Here is a 15,936-nt window from a genome sequence, read left to right as displayed (position 1 = left end):
TGGAAGACCGCGGGTAAAAAAAAACAACCCCACTTTTCTGGACATGAAATAGCATTGCATTTCTAATCGCGGTGCGGGAAGTCGGTCGTGCACAGAGCTTGAGAGGGAATGCTTGGCCGACACGACAGCTGCGTGACAGGCGTCTTTATGATGACACAATCTGGTTCACTTTTAAAAGACACCAGATGATTTCTAGTGCACAGAAACTGATACTCCTGGAGCAAGGACTTCTCCGTTTTGCCGGGACAGGCAGCAAGCGCTTTGAGAGCCGCGTAGATCTGGATCCAAGAATCACAGAAGGGCAACACCTAGCAGTGAAAAAATTAAGGGATTTTAAACTTAACTCCCCTTACGTTTTCCCAAACTGGAATGGCTGCTTCTTTCAGCAGGGCACACCAGATGGCTCTTCATTACCCCGCGTCTACGGCCTTACAGTTATACCAAAATTATTCCCACCAGCCGAATTTGGTGGTAAATATTCTTGGCAGGGCAAAGGGCCGGGACGGGGCGAGGGTTATTCCCTCCAGGCTGGAATGGCCCTGGGGTGGGGAAGGCATTTCACCCTCTGCCCAGGACAACAGCACTTACTTACTACACACAGGAGGAAAACCCACGTAGTCTGCTCTTCACCAAGAGACTCTCCAAGGGGTTCCCACACTTAGATGGCTCTCTGGTTCAATGGTGGCTCTGAAAAGCATCCCCCCAACCCACAAAAGCAGCCTGCAAGTGGTAATTATTGGAGAAGATCAAATACCACGGATACTAAGCAAGCCAGTATCTCCATGCAGAATCTGAGCATCGTTCCTTGTCTCCCCTATGCCAACTCAAACTGGTGGAAAGCTGGACGTCTGCTGGCTGGGGGAAACCCTCCATCACCAACTTCTTTACTTTGATGCAGAAGTAAGGAGTTTACCTAACTCAGGGACTTGGCACGTGTTTTATTTAGATCGTCGTAAGCATTACCGTGCCCTATTAAAAAGCTAGAAGATGCTCTAAGCCGTAGCACAGTAATGTTTGCTGTGATCTCTACCACGATTGTTGGTCCCAGCTCCCACACGCACCACTCTTGAACTTATCATCTCTGTGGGACAGATGAGGATACCTGAGCTCTTAATATGATGGGGAGAAACCCCTCTCACAAAAAGCGTGACCTTTGCTACCATACAATCACACCTAGTGCATGTTTTAGCCCTTGAACGTGTGGACACTCATATTTTAAATACAGTTAACACATCCTACAGGTACCATGCAGCACAGCTCTCAGACCACACTATGAAATGCATCTGGGTTCAACTAGATACTCCTTGAGGTCCTTTCCAAGGCTACGGTTCTCTCGGGCCAACCTGTAGTTACATCTCATTCCTTTCTGGCAAAAAATCAGGTTAATTTGCTACTGAACAGAGCTCCTCGCCTTGCATCAGCTCACACTATGTTCCTTCCCTTCCCCTGTTTCTATGAATACTGGAGAGCATGAGAAAGGTCTCCCCTATCTCCCAGAAGTGCCTCTGAACGAAGGGGCGTGGAGCTGCACGCAATCTCATTAGCCCAGCTAATGGCCTTCAGCACCTCCTAGAGAAGGCTTCGTCACCATGTAAATGGAGGCATTGCGGTTTCCGACAGCCCCATCAATCACGCTGCATAACCAAACGACTGTAAGGATGAGGTACCACGCTAGTATTGTAAGCGCCAATATTTACAGAGCCGGAGGAATTTGCACCTGGCAGCAACGCTCGTCACAAAATGGGCCGCACAGTCCAACGTGCAACCGAGGAGCCACTGGACTGCAGCAATGCCCAGATTTAGATCTAAATCAGGGACCTGAGATGCAAAAGGCTCCTTTATCCCATGAACCATAACTTGCATCAGCCAGTCCCCTTGGGAGAAGGACAGTCTTTCACCTTTTTATTGTACCCACAGATCTCCCAGATGACAGCAGCCCAAAGTCCCAACCAGCCTGGGGTCTTCTCCAGGGCAGTGACCTATTCTGGATGCATCAGAGGAAGGCAATTCACTGGGATCACTGTACCATGCATTATCATGGGGCTTGTGCTTGTTTACACCTTCTACAGCTCCCCTTCCCCAGTTTGACCAGTCAATAGGTGCTTATACTACTGTAGCTGGGCCCGATCAAGAACAGGGAATAAGCTGCCCTAACCTAAGATGCCTTTATGTCAGTATAACTGCGCCGACACCAGTTGCACCAGTTTGACTGTTTCAGTAGAAATACAACCCCCTGCCCAAAACAGATAGACAAGATGAATTGTAGTACAGGCCTCTCCGATCCTGTTCAGCAACGTTAACAACTTTAATGGTGAGCCATGAAAAAGCTTCTTGTGCCACCAGCTCCAGAGCCGCATGCAACTGCTCAGCCCTACCAGTAGCTCATGCCAAGCCTTGTCAAGCCAGCTCCCTATTGCTCCCCCAACTCTTTCACCCACTTATCAAATCTTCAGCCCAGTACGATCTCCTGCAGGTCATCCACGAGACTGTACCTTACTCACAATGATGCCCTCCTAGCCAACAGCCAACGTGTATAAATGATCTGTTGTCATTCCTCTTCCCTTGCCTGTTTGCCCTTCAGCTGTGAGCCCGTTGGGACAGGAACCGTGCTTAACATGTTGGAGAAGCCCTAGGCGTTGATCCTCAAAAAGGTGTCTGGGTGCCTGACTTATTTAGGAGCCTGCACTGGGATGATGGTGGCACAGGCAGTGAATAGCACAGTCTGCTTCCTTCTAGGTGTTGGGACAGTGAGGCCCCGAGGAGAGTGATCCATGTCTGGGAAAAGGCTGGAGATTTCCCAGATGGGAACAAGTGACACCAGTGCACAGGGGTCATTCAGACAAGACCTCCGAACCCAACGTCCTCTCTGCTCTGCACAGATTTCATAGCTTCAAAGAAAATGAGGGTTGAAGGACCTCAGGAGGTCACATCTAGTCCAACCCCCTGCTCCAAGCAGGACCAGCCCCAACTACATCATCCCAGCCAAGGCTTTGTCTACCTGGGTCTTAAAAACCTCCAAGGATTGAGACCCCACCACCTCTCTGGGGAGCCTGGTCCAGGGCTTTACTACCCCCTCATGAGAAAGTATTTCATTTCATTTCATTTCAAGGACACCCTGGTGCTTTAGGCTTTCTTGGATATTGCTCCATGTGGTTGTGGGTGATGTTCGCAGCAGAGGGTTTTGTCTGCAAATATAGGCACTGGACTTACTGGCCTAGTCAACTCCTTCCAGTCTTATGGTCCTGTGTCCTACACACCAAAGTTCAATCCGGCTGCCTACAGCCAAGGTTTCCTGTCCTGCCACATAATGCAACTTCCTGTGTTGCCTCCCAAAGCTGGCTGCATCTCCGTGACGCTGCGTGGAGTTTGTGAAATGCTTTCGGGACCCTGCAAAACAAAAGGAAGCTACTGCGCACCTTTCATCTAGGCAATCTAAGATGTTAGAGACAGCGAGGCAGGGTCAATCAGCTGCTGCAAGGGGGACGAAAAGTGTTGCCGATGGACAGGGTTCCTGGCTCAGCAGTGCTTTTTTCGGAATGAAAAATGGGGGCCTTAAAATAAAAACCATTAAGCAACAGCCTGACCAGTGGCGCTGCAGCATGGAGGCAGCTCTGCAGCATTGCGAGGCAGATGCGCTGTGCTCAAAATGTCTTTGTCTATTAAAACGGTGTCAGTTTTGCAGACTAGAAAACTCCCCGTGGCATAAACAGAATTGATAATGAACATCTGCAGGATACAGAAGCGGCCGTACACCGCGCGGCTGCCACAATTGCCTTCCCGGGCTGGCTCTCCGATCGGCTCACCCCCTGCTCTCTGAATCCCATCGTGGCTTCCCTACGTTGCAGCACACCAAGCTCAATCATCCTGTCCCTTCCCAGGTGCCTCCCTCAAGCTGCTTCTCCACCTTCATTTCACTGAAGGGCTGATCTCTAAAGCTCGCCCCATGATCCACTGCGTGATCCGTGCTTCTGAGAAGTCTCTCAATTCCCGGCACTTGGAGGGGCACATGGGGGTGGGCTGGCTCCTGCTCTTTCTATTTTTTGTTGCTTCATTTCTTGGTAATTGTTTAAAAAATTTTCAGGTGTCGCTCGTCTTCCCAGACAGCATCTCCTGAGAGGGGCTGGCACCCCCGAGCACCAAAGGGTCACAATCCCGCTTGGACTCCCCACGTTCTCATAACATGAAAAAAGGAAAAGCAAAAGATCTGACGCAGGCGCTGCGCCCGCTCCCCCCTGCTTTCAGCACGCTTCGCTGTTGCAGTGCGAGCAGAGCAAAGTGCTCCAGGTAAATAGATAAAAATAAATAAAAGCCTGAAAAATGTCTCTTGCCAAGCCCTTTAATACGTTAGAACGTGAGGAAACCTGGGGAAAAGAAAGCGGGGTATCCAACCTGGCAAAGCTGACTGCCTCGTGGGACTACCTAAAAGAGCTTTTAGCCTAGATGTGGCCTCGCACACCATCCTACGGGTTTGACTCTTTATGGACACACACACACAGAGTAAATCTTTAGTCTGATCCCCCAAAATCATCCCTCTCCTCCCCCCTCTCTTGCTCCAGTTTGAACATCTGTCTTGCCATCTAGCTAAGACAAGAAATGAATGATTATCCTGTCCTACTGGCACTGCATAGCACTTAGGACAGTGGTTCTCAACCTTTTTAGAGTCAAGGCACCCCTTGATAGGCTCAAGACCCTCCCCCAGAAAATGCTAGTGTTTACTTTTCACTCATTTTATGACTATGATAAAATAAAAGAGCAAAGGACTGTTCGGTTGCAAAGAACTCCAAGACCACAATCTAAACAGGGCAGAATTATTATTTTTACGCTATGGATTCTTGTTTGAAATCGGTGAGGTCACCTTGTGAATCATGTTGGCACAACTAATGGTGCTAATGTTGTGCGGCATCCCAGGGCACCCCTGAAAGGGTCTCAAGGCATCCTGGGGACCGATTAGATAACCACCAGCTCTGCAGAAAAGGACCTGGGTATTACAGTGGGCAAGAAGCTGATTATGAGCCAGCAGTGTGCATTTGCTGCAAAAAATGGCATCCTGGGCTGCATTCGTAGGAGTGCTGCCAACACAGCGAAGAAAGTAGTTATTCCTCTCTATTTGGCACTGGAGAGGCCACATCTGGAGTCCACGTTTGGGCCTCCCACTATAGAAAGGATGTGGACAAACTGGAGAGAGTCCAGCGGAGGGCAGTGAAAATGGTTGGGGGGCTGCGGGACATGATTTGTAAGGAGAGGCTGAGGGAATTGGGCTTCTTGAGTCTGGAGAAGAGAAGACCGAGGGGGATTGAATAGCAGTCTTCACCTCCCTGCAGGGGGCTGCAAAGAGGCTGGAGCTGGACTGTTTTCAGTGGGGGCAGATGACAGGACAAGGAGCAATGGGCTCAAGTTGCAGCAAGGGAAGTTGAGGTTGGATGTTAGGAAAAACTTTCTCACTAGGAGGGTGGTGAAGCACTGGAAAGGGTTACCCAGAGAGATTGTGGGATCTCCATCCTTGGAGGTTTTTAAGAGCTGGGCTGACAAAGCCTCAGCTGGGACGATCCTGTTTTAAGCAGGTGGCTGGACTAGACGTGACCTTCCAGCCCTCATTTTCTATGACTCTCTGGTTGAGAATCACTGACTTGGGAAGGTGAGTCAAGGACCACGTTATATTGGCTGTATAAACACACAACTCAAGACAACTGCTTGCTTCAAGGGGCTTTCAGGTGAATGTATCCTAAAGACGTAAAAGCCTGGGTGTCACCTTGTGAATGTCTTCTGAAGACATTTCTACTGAAGACACCCACGACACACAGAGCCCCAGTGAATACTGGAGGGATGTGAGATGACCCCCTGGCTAAGACCTAGGCATGCAACATCGAAGGAGCTTTGCAATGTCCGAACAGCTACCAAAGGAACCTGCTGCAACCCTGTAACAAAACACATGCAAAAGCCTTTGTGATGACAGACAGACATACAAAAAACTAGAACTCTTGGCCTTTGGGAAGACAGTTGTCACAGCAGATTTTAGGGTAAACCCCCTCTGCAAGAGGGCGAAGAAAAATTGTATTTATCAGCTCCTGTGCAGGGAAAGCACAGGGCATAGGACAGGTCCACTTTTGACTAATGCTCTGAACTGTTAACGATGCAAAAGCACATTTCCAGAGCTTGGAAACCACCCAGAGCCACTGTGCATGACATATACTGTGGCTGCTGCTCAAGTAATCCTAAATACTAACACCAGTAGTATTTTATGCTTCTATTGCATCTTTACGCACGCAACCTGAGAGCAAGCGTCATGCAAACCTCACCACCTCTCATCTACTGTCACCCACAGTCTGAGGCCCAATGGACCGAAGTGAGAAACAGAGCCCTTGTCTTATTCACAACAGCAGGGCCAGCTAGGGCACAGGAGATGGAGATCAGCTCCGCACGACTATTCAAACAACAGAATACAGCTTGTGAAAAGCCGTCTGGTATTTGCTCTCCAGGCCCACAGATCACTCCCGCGGTTAGCGATGCTCTGGGCTTGCTGCAGTCCTAGTCGTACCCCTGAGCAGAACAAGACATTTGGAAGAATCCCCTGCTCTGCCGTGCATTTGAGGCACGTTTCTTCGCTCTTCACAGTGCCTCCAGCTTGCACAGGCACATGGCATGAAAATAATAAAGCAAGAATGGAACAAAACGCCCTGTACCGCCAGCTGGGCCCAACCGCATCACGAGCAAAAAATCAAGTGCAAAGTGAAGGAGGGTGACCAACCGGACTAGGAAGCTTTTGGCTTAGTGGACTACAAGAATCCCTTCCAAGAGGCGGGGGCTGGATGTGAGCAATGGAGTATCCGCAGGAAACGGCATGAATGAGTAGGGTGAGCCCATCTGCCCACAGACTGGACTCTCCATGGCACTAATGACTCTTTTTGCCATACGAGCCAACCCATATGTGGCCTTAAAGTGACCTGAAGTGGCCAACAGCGTTCCTCTCTTTTAGAGGAGCCTTCTCCTGGCAAAGAGCTGGTCGAGACCAATCTGCTGCCTCCTATGCCAGCTGCCCCGGTATCTCCATCCTGAAGGTCAGCATGGGATGCATCAGGGACCGCTGGCAGAACGAGGAACCTAAACCAAGTCTCTCAAGCCCCAATCCAGTGCTCTGTCCACTAAGCCACGCTGTCTGCTTGAGCACATCTTGGTTGCGCCTTCCTGCGTCTATGCCCAGCACAGCGGGGGCTGGATCCTGATGAGGAGGGGTGGGAGGAGGGACTTCCAGTGCTGCCAGAATGAAAGTAATGAATAATCTTCCTCCTTCCAAAGAAAATACCTGCAGCGATGCAAGGCGACCCCATAGCTTCATGGCACTTACTGACTCATTGCTGCTACCTCCCGCAGCACCTAGGTGTTCCTTTGAAGTCTCCCATGCACGGACTGACTCACCCAAACCCTGCTCACTTTGCCTTTCCCGAGCAGAGGAAAACACGAGGCGGCAACGGCCAGACACAGCGCGCACACTTCAGTCACTAGGCACAAGGCTTGCTTGAAATCCTTCAGAGCAGCCCTGGCATCCTTTAGCCCTCGAATATTTTTATTGCTGGCAGTTGGGAACCGGTAATAATTAGCGTGCAAGTAATCGAGTAACGAGAACGTGCATAAGCCATGCATCACAGTTGATCTTTAATGCTGCAGCAGACTGCACTGGAGAGAATCGCAGACAATGAGAGACGGATGAGACCTGTGGGGTCACTGAGCCCAGCCCCAAGACAGGGGAGTTGTATCTAAAATAGCAGGACAACTCAAGCATTGTAATGGATGCCTTACAACACAGGAAGATCTTTCAAAGCTCAGGAAGTAGATGTCTGCAATAACAGGTTAAAGAGATCCAAGTCCTACGGCCGTGGACGTTGGCAACTTCCAAGCAGCCATAGCAAAGGCCAGCATCATGGCCAAAGTCAACCAGTTAGACCGGATTTGCGCCAAAGTCATTAAGAACAGCCCAAAAACTTCAATCACACTTGACATTTCATAGTATCCTAGAAAATGAGGGGTGGAAAGGACCTCAGGAGATCACATCTCGTCCAACCTCCTGATCAAAGCAGGACCAGCCCCAACTACATCCTCGCAGCTAAGGCTTTGTCTAGCTGGGTGTTAAAATCTTCCAATGATGGAAAGTCCACAAACTCTTTGGGGAGCCTGGTCCAGTGCTTCACCACCCTCCAAGTGAGAATTTTTTTCCTAATGTCCAACCTCAACTTCCCTTGCTGCAGCTTGAGCCCATTGCTCCTTGTCCTGCCGTCTGCCCCCACTGAGAACAGCCCAGCTCCATCCTCTTTGCAGCCGCCCCGCAGGGAGTTGTTAGGCTGCCTGTCTAGGGTCTAATAACAACATTTGTCCGGGGTCTAATAACAAAAACCACTACTGGATCAAACCAGTAATCCACATGACCATTACCCATTTTTTTTTAATAAGGGACAAGTTCCATGATCAGATAAAAGTTTCCTCCTATCTCCAATCTCTCAGTAGTTGGTGTGCGCCTTGAAGAGCAAGGGTTTATCCATCTCCTTTACTTCTTTTTTTTCACCCAGCTGATGCAATTACAGATATTCTCATTCTCTGAATAAATGCCTAAACTTTTACAAAGCTTGCCAAGAAGCTGGCCTTCTTGTGGTAGCCAATTCCAAGCTGACTTGTGCAGAGCAGCAATACAAAGGCTTCAAATGTGTTGTCACATTAACTGAATTGCTTTTAATACGTTGTGTTTTCAGATGAGGACCGTCACCACAGGGCTATGACCTGCAGGTGCTATAAATTCAAACACACAGTGGAGATAAGGAAGGTTTAGCAGGCACTCCCAAATGTACCTTCGCTATACGGTTCGTTAATGCCTCTGCTATCCCACTTTTGTTCAACTCCTCTGAATTACTCAGGCCTAATCTTATTAATCCCAGTATGACCATCCAAAATGGGTCCAAGATACGGCTTCAAAGTACACCAGCTTTTCGACTCCTACACCTTGGCTCTTAATCTGTATCCTGCCTTTCTGGGAAGATCTCTCCAGTGCATTTTGCATAGGCAGGAGCTTCCCTGCCTTCATCCAAAGCCCCTTGTGATGTCTACGTTGCCTCTCTGGTCTAGCCATCCTCTGCATTTGTGTCTGAGGTTGTTGTTTCTTCTTCTTTTTTTTTTATTGCTCCCAATATGTCACTCAACATTACTCGATGCGAGATGTGTTTAAATGTGTCGATGCTGTTGCTTAGCAGATCAGAATATACTTTACAATTTCGGCTTGTTGTTGTGCCTTGGAACCACGCATCTCTCTTCCCTCGCTCCCTAGCAAGCTGGTATCATCAGCACGTTTACCGAAAGGAAAAAATAAAATAAAATCCCAGCTCCCCTGCCAGTCGGCCTGTCTGGGAAACACTTGCTCGAGATTTCAAGAGAACTGCAGAGGCTCAAGGAAAGTAGGAGAGCTGCCAAAAAAGCCCACCTAATTTTGCTACTCAGTCAGGAAGCAATCTCAGAGACTATTAGTCTTCCATTTTCTACCCTATACCTCAGAGCTTAAATAAAAGAGTGCATCAAGTAAATCATCATCAATGGCTTTGTAAGAGTCCTAATACAGAGCTAATATCAGCCTTTTCTGAGCAGCAAGCTAATTTCATATAATAGCTTTCAAAGCAGACACAAAAGGCACGGAGCACCCAGGTGACAGGATGTTCTAGCCTTGGAATTAGACTGGGCCTTGTATTGGTGCTCAGGGTGGGGGATAATGTGCTAACTAAAAATCATACGCGCACCGTTGTCTGGTGGGCTTTTTAAGATCTGAGCCAGTTGTGAAGTGCACAAAGCAGCAGCTCTCATTTTTGTTCCCTTTGATTTCCAGCTATACATTATTATTTGTATTATGGAAGCCGTCGAGGGGCTCCAGCGGAGGTCAGGTAGGCACTGTACACAGAGAGCAAAGCTCTCCCTATCCCAAACCACTTGCGATTTAAAAAGACCAACCCAACGGGGAGAGAAAGGCAGTAGGATCTGCACTCCACGTGCTACCGAGACAGGAAGAGTTGGAGCGACTTGCTCAAGGTCATCGAAGAAGCCGGTGGTAGAGCAAGGAACAGGCCCTAGCTCTCGAGCGCACAGGTGCACCAACAAGTTACTAAGAGGTGAGCTACGGCTTTCTCCAACTCAACCAACCACTCCAGGTCACTCCAAACATTTGTGTTGGGGTGTACACATGCCGTGGCAGTGGTAGGAGGGAGAAGCACCTAAAAGACACTATCCAACCTGAGCTGAACTCAGTGCATCTTGTTCCAGCACAGAACGAGGGCTCGCAAGCTATTAAGGCTTTCCAAAACAGCAGTCACACACTCAACATCTGGCACTTGATGCCCATTTACTTAGGAACACCTAAAAATAACCCTACCCGTCTGGATCAATGAAGAAGGCAGGGGGAAAAAATATGGGGCATCTGTGTCATCTGATGCATTGAAGACTAAATCAGATAGAGTGCTTTAAAAGAATATCCCATGGGAACAAGTCTGCATCGGCCTCACGAGAGCCAGCTGGATGGGACTGAATGGTTCTTTTCCAGCGCCGGCGATGTTTAATTTTATTTCTATTTTGTGAGATTCAAAAAGGCAAAGATCAATGGCAGAACAGAAAGGCCCCGATTTTTTTTAAAAGGCGCTAAAAATAAAGCGCTTGGCATTCTCTTGGCAACGCACCTTGAAAGTGCTTTATAACCCGTAGGAAATCAGTCATCAATACCCCAGGCAGGACGGGAGGTGAGCGTGGATCCGGTTTCACAGCTGGGACAGCAGAGTCGCGGAGCATACAACTCCCCCACAGTACCAGAGGCATCCTCGGCATGCCACTCTGAGTTTAGCCCCCTAAGTATCTCCTATTTACTGCTCCGGGAACCGAAGCCTTTATTTGCATTGGCAGGGCAATAGGATTGACGCGGAAGCGACTTCTACATTTACCAGATTTGGGAGTTTGATCAGATGTACCCGGGACGGGCATCTTCACAACATTCAAACGTGTGCATTTGATGTGGTTTCTAGACCCTTCGTTCAAACCGCTGACAAGCACTGGTGCCTCTAGGTCCTTTTCGACAAAGGAATGGAAGTCGCTGGCCTACGGCAGCCACAAACCCGAGCTGGCATCGAATTTATCTGCAGCAAGTTCCTGCGCAGACAAAAGCCCCTTCCTGAGAATAGCTCTGCCTCAGCTGCAAGAGTAAAGGAGGAAGGATGCCGAAGCAATCTGGATGGCTAAACACACCTGGACCAGCAGCTCAGATGTAATTTATGCTGACAGCAAGATTTCTAAGCAACAAAATCCCCAAGGAAGAGATGACAGGTCGGCCTCCTGGGATATCTGAAACCAGAGCAGACAAAACCCTATTGCACAAGCTACAAGGAACATTTCTTTTTACATTCGCTGGGCAGAGGAAGGAGCTGGACCAAGGCCGTGCATGTGTCTATTATTAGCTTCTACGATTCCACAGAAGGATAAGCTAATGATGATAAGCTGTACTTACAAATCGCTTTCCGTGGAAGGTCTCAACAGCACGGTAGCGGCATGAAGCCTTATAAAAAAATACTTCTGTCATAGGTAAGCAATGATGAGGCTGATGTTACGAGGCAAAGCAATACCCCAGGATAAGTTAGGGTAGAAATCAGAACCAAAAACAGAAGTACAGATGCCCATCCCTCTACTCTAACCACTGGACAACGATCCCTCACCTGCCTTCCTGGGAATCAGTCTCGGTGTTGTGTGTCCCAAATTCAACTTCCATTACTACAGTGTAATGTGGAGACTGTGGGGAATAAGAAAGTGTTCGATGCTTCACTTTGCACCAATGGGGAAGACGCAGAATTATTATTGCTTTAACATACCAATCCATCTAATCCACCCAAATACACCTCTGTTATTGGCTCCCAAAGACAAAGCGGGGAATTCACCGGGTAGGTTTTCCAGTAACAATAGACATATCGAGTCTCACCAAATTCAAAAGCTCCTCTAAGCTTCCTTTTCTTTTAAGCTTACTGTAACTTCCATCTGGCCAAAATCCATACAAGGCAAAAAAATAATCTATAGTTCCTAGTACATGCACTAAAGAAAGGGCACAAAGCAGTCTTTAGTCTAGTCTTGTAATCGGCAAGATCCCCTTCCTGTCCCCACGCTACGTCTGCTTTTCCGGAATAAGGCTAAGGTAGTCTAACCCAGTAAAGGGTAGCCCTGAGGCCAGTGTCTTTGGCTTTATTCCTTATTGTTTCATATCTGTAACATTAGTTTTTTAAATGCTGCCAGACAATCCCCGAGAAGTTGGCAGGGACCTCAGGAGGTAGCTACTCCAACCCCCTACTGACAGGGGCATCGGCTCCCCCCTGGACTCTCTCCAACACATCCGTGCCTTTCCTGACGGGCGGTACTTGGAGCAGTCTAAGGCAGCAAACAAGACTATATGGCTCACCATCTAGGTGCCCGAGGACCTGGGGCTCTTATGGAAGACGAACCTTTAAGCGAGACAAGCACTAGGTAAAAGAGGAGCTTGGAGCACTGCAAAGAGAAAGTCGATCTCTACAGGGGGGAAGAAACCCTGGGAGAAGGAAAAGCCCCTTGGAGACGGGGGAAGGGGATAATTCTTACCAGACTTGTTTTGGCAGCAAAGGCTGTGCTGATCCTGCCCGTGTTTCCTAGATCCTCTGCAGTTCTACAGCAGATAGCAGGAGACAGCGATTTCTCCCTGGGGAAAGCAGCTTCGGCATGGATCTCTTCTGTTTACCAGGAGCGCGGCTCGCTCCCATGCAGCCTGGGAGCCCCAGGTGACCATTTGCCAACACCTGCGGGCAAGAAAGGGATCAGCTTCTTCACCTGCCTCCCAGGTCAGAGGACTCCCCAAGCCGCACGGCTCTGGCAGTCTCACAGGAGCAGCATCCCTGTTGTGATGAGAACAGTGCCGTCAGCTCTACTTCATGGCAGGTTTTTGCAATTCTCTCCATAAAGCTGAAGTTGATTAAATGGTTTTGCAATGACCCTGCCACATCATTCCTAGCCAGATGCATAAATCAGCGCAGCACTGATCGGGGAGCTGGGGGCTTCCTGCATACTGCTAGGTCTAGTGTACCCCACAGGTCACAGGGGCTCAGAGGTGGCTGTGCAGCCTGTCCATACCCCAGCTCTGCAGACACCAGCCTCTGAGAAGTACTACGCACCCCACTCACACCTGCAAGCTCACACTACACCCCCAGCTGCTTAGTCGTTTCAAGGTCCAGCGTAAAACAGCTTCCTGTACTTCTAAATCCCTCCCGTGAACTCACAACTCACAGATCTGGCCCCTGCCCTCACCATCCTCCTGCCCGTCTCCTCCTCTAGGTCCCTCCCGTGCGCCCGTGCATTACCGGACCAAGAGCCTTATTCCACGCTTCATGCTGCCACGTGGAGCAGCTCTCCTGCTTCAGCCTCGTGCTACCCACTCTGCTGCCAGCTCAGGTCTGAAATCTCTAATGCACCTAGTGCCAATTCTGCAGTTTCTTCCCGCAGGCTTGGTCACGGAGGTGGAGACCAGTCACACAGAACAACCCTCTCCCATATCGGATCTGACTCCTGTTCCTGCGCCCTTTCCCCTTCCTCGGTGTCTTGCAGGACTGCATGAACCACAGCCTAGGCCACCATCCGGTTTAGGTTTTCATATGATGTCTGCCATTAGTTCATTAGTTCTTTCAACACCTGCTCTGCAGACACCAGAGGTGTGTGCACCCAAAGGCAGGGGGAGGCCTCACTACTTCAGTTCCTTCTGCTCAGTCCCGGCATTCAGTTCTCCCTGAACATGACCCTTTCGTGGGCACGACAGCTCATTCATGTGCACAAAGCAGTAGGTTCAGCCAGCTCATTAGCTGCTCATCTAGGAGGCGCTGGCATCACGAGGAGTTGCGTTTGAGCCCCGAAGCAGTAAGCAGACACACAAATTAAGCAATAATCCAGTAAAGTAGCACAGGCAATGTACAGGGAGAGCCCAGTGCCGGGCAGCTCTTATGCACATGAACAGATTGCACTATTCAACGTGCCCCATATAGGCAGGATGCTATTAAGACATACAAATTGTGCAGTATTTCCCTCTTCCTGCAATGCGGCTCTTTGCAATGAAATAACAGCTGGGCGGGACTTCAAGGAACGCCAGGGACACCTCTGACTCCTAAGGTGCAAATCTGCCACTTGAGCTCAAGGAGAATCTCCACTTGGTGCAGCGCAGGGTCTACGTCACGCAGTCAAGCAATGCTGCTTTTCTCCCCGAGAGGACAGTGAGGCCCCCACATTAGCTGCTATGAAACAAATGACAGCGTAGAAAATGAAGACGAAGGCAAGATGTTATCCTTACAAAGCCTGACGGAACAGCAGTCCAAATCAAATAACCCTTTTAGCAACAGGTAAGGAAGGTAATTGCTTCAACCGAGCAATTGCTTGAACAATCGCCGCGTTTTCACCTGCAAATCAATAATTCAATTACGGTGTCCAGTCAAAGGAGGTTCGAAAGGAATAAAGGCCAAAACGTGCTTTCCTTGCATCCCTCTACGCAGGCAGGGCAGCTATGGAGCTGCTTGTCTGCTAGTGACACCATACCCTGCCCAAGCAACAAGGAGGTCAGAGAGGAGCTTTGGGGCGTCTCGCTAACTCTTCTGATTGAACCGATAACCCAGACGCACTTGTCAGAACAGGAATTTCGAGTCTGCTGGATCTCAAAGAGATAAATACGCTCCGAGGCCACGGGAGTTCAGCCGCCAAGTATGCCCCGATTAGACGCCGGAGAGGCGCAGAGTCCCGTGCAGAGAACGGTGCTGTTGTAGATCAGCTGGGAGCAGGAGATGGTGCCATTTGATACGGACTCTGAGCAGCCCAGGAAAGGATGTGGGGGTCACAACTGATAACCTGGCACCGGAAGTGAGGAAACGGCCTTTGATTTGGATATGTATAGGAAAACCCTGGAGATCTCTCCCCACTTCCATACACCTGCTTGGCTGCATGAGCCCGTTGCAGCCTGAGCCGCCGGTTCGGTGAGGCTTTCCACCCAGCCCACCACTTTTCCCTCAAGCAGCGTCGGGGAATTTATTTCAGAACATGGACTAATGCCTGCAACCTCCCCACGACAGACCGAGATCCCAGCAGACCCTGCAAAGCAAAGCATCTCAGCCCTTGAATGGGAAACCCATTCAAGGTTTGCAAGAAGGGACGTTGGGCAACTCCACTGTTGACGCTCTTCAGCCGAGTCAACACTAGTGCGTTGTGATCATACCAGCATGGCACTGGTGAGAGGGGAAGAGCGAGGCCGGAGGTGTTATTTTTCAGATGAGCTAAACAAAGTCCTCTTCCCTGGCATTTAACTTCCACATGAGTTGCCGTCTGCTGAGCTCCCTTCCCCTTTTTACGGTAGAGTCTGCATAATACGAGCCCCATGTGGCAGATCCCTGGTTTATGCAAACCCCAGAAGTGCTTCCATCACCCTGGCTGGTTTTGGGGGGTCTCTTATCTCAGTATAGAGCAGGCTGATCTTTTATAGCTTGGGATAACAGCTAAGATTGCAGTGAAGGAGACCAAGGTTGCAGGCCATCCTCAGAGCCATCCAGCATCAGCCACCTAGGACTGCCCGTGATGGAGAGCCACGAGTCACCAAAATGCTGCTGCTGAAACCAGTGTTGAGCAGAGTCCTTAGGAGCGAATGACACTGTGGTAGCTCATGCATGGAGGGTTGGGACGGCTGTACCATAAATACAGGTTGCGCTGGGAGGCAAGTTGATATCATCCCATGTGGAATTTGGCTTCTTTGCTCCCTGACATGAGCGTGTAAATCTGCAACCTACCGCAAGGAAAGTTGCCCTTATGAAAACCAGCAATGGACCCACACGTCCTGTGTCCCCAGTTTCAGTCATGCCTATTCAGATTATAAGCCCCACGCAGCAGGAA

General features: G+C 49.5%; 1 protein-coding gene across 1 annotated transcript in view; it reads right to left on the bottom strand.

Moving 5' to 3' along the window:
• EXTL3 (exostosin like glycosyltransferase 3) overlaps positions 1-15,936 on the bottom strand; it is a 169,991-nt gene that overhangs the window by 60,724 nt on the left and 93,331 nt on the right. The window contains 1 exon segment of the mRNA XM_014522552.2: positions 12,628-12,821. The gene's annotated coding sequence lies outside the window, so the exon portion shown is untranslated.

Source organism: Alligator sinensis, unplaced genomic scaffold (assembly GCF_000455745.1).
Source record: "Alligator sinensis unplaced genomic scaffold, ASM45574v1 scaffold637_1, whole genome shotgun sequence".
NCBI classification, from domain to species: domain Eukaryota; kingdom Metazoa; phylum Chordata; order Crocodylia; family Alligatoridae; genus Alligator; species Alligator sinensis.
This window is presented reverse-complemented; position numbering and strand designations above follow the sequence as displayed.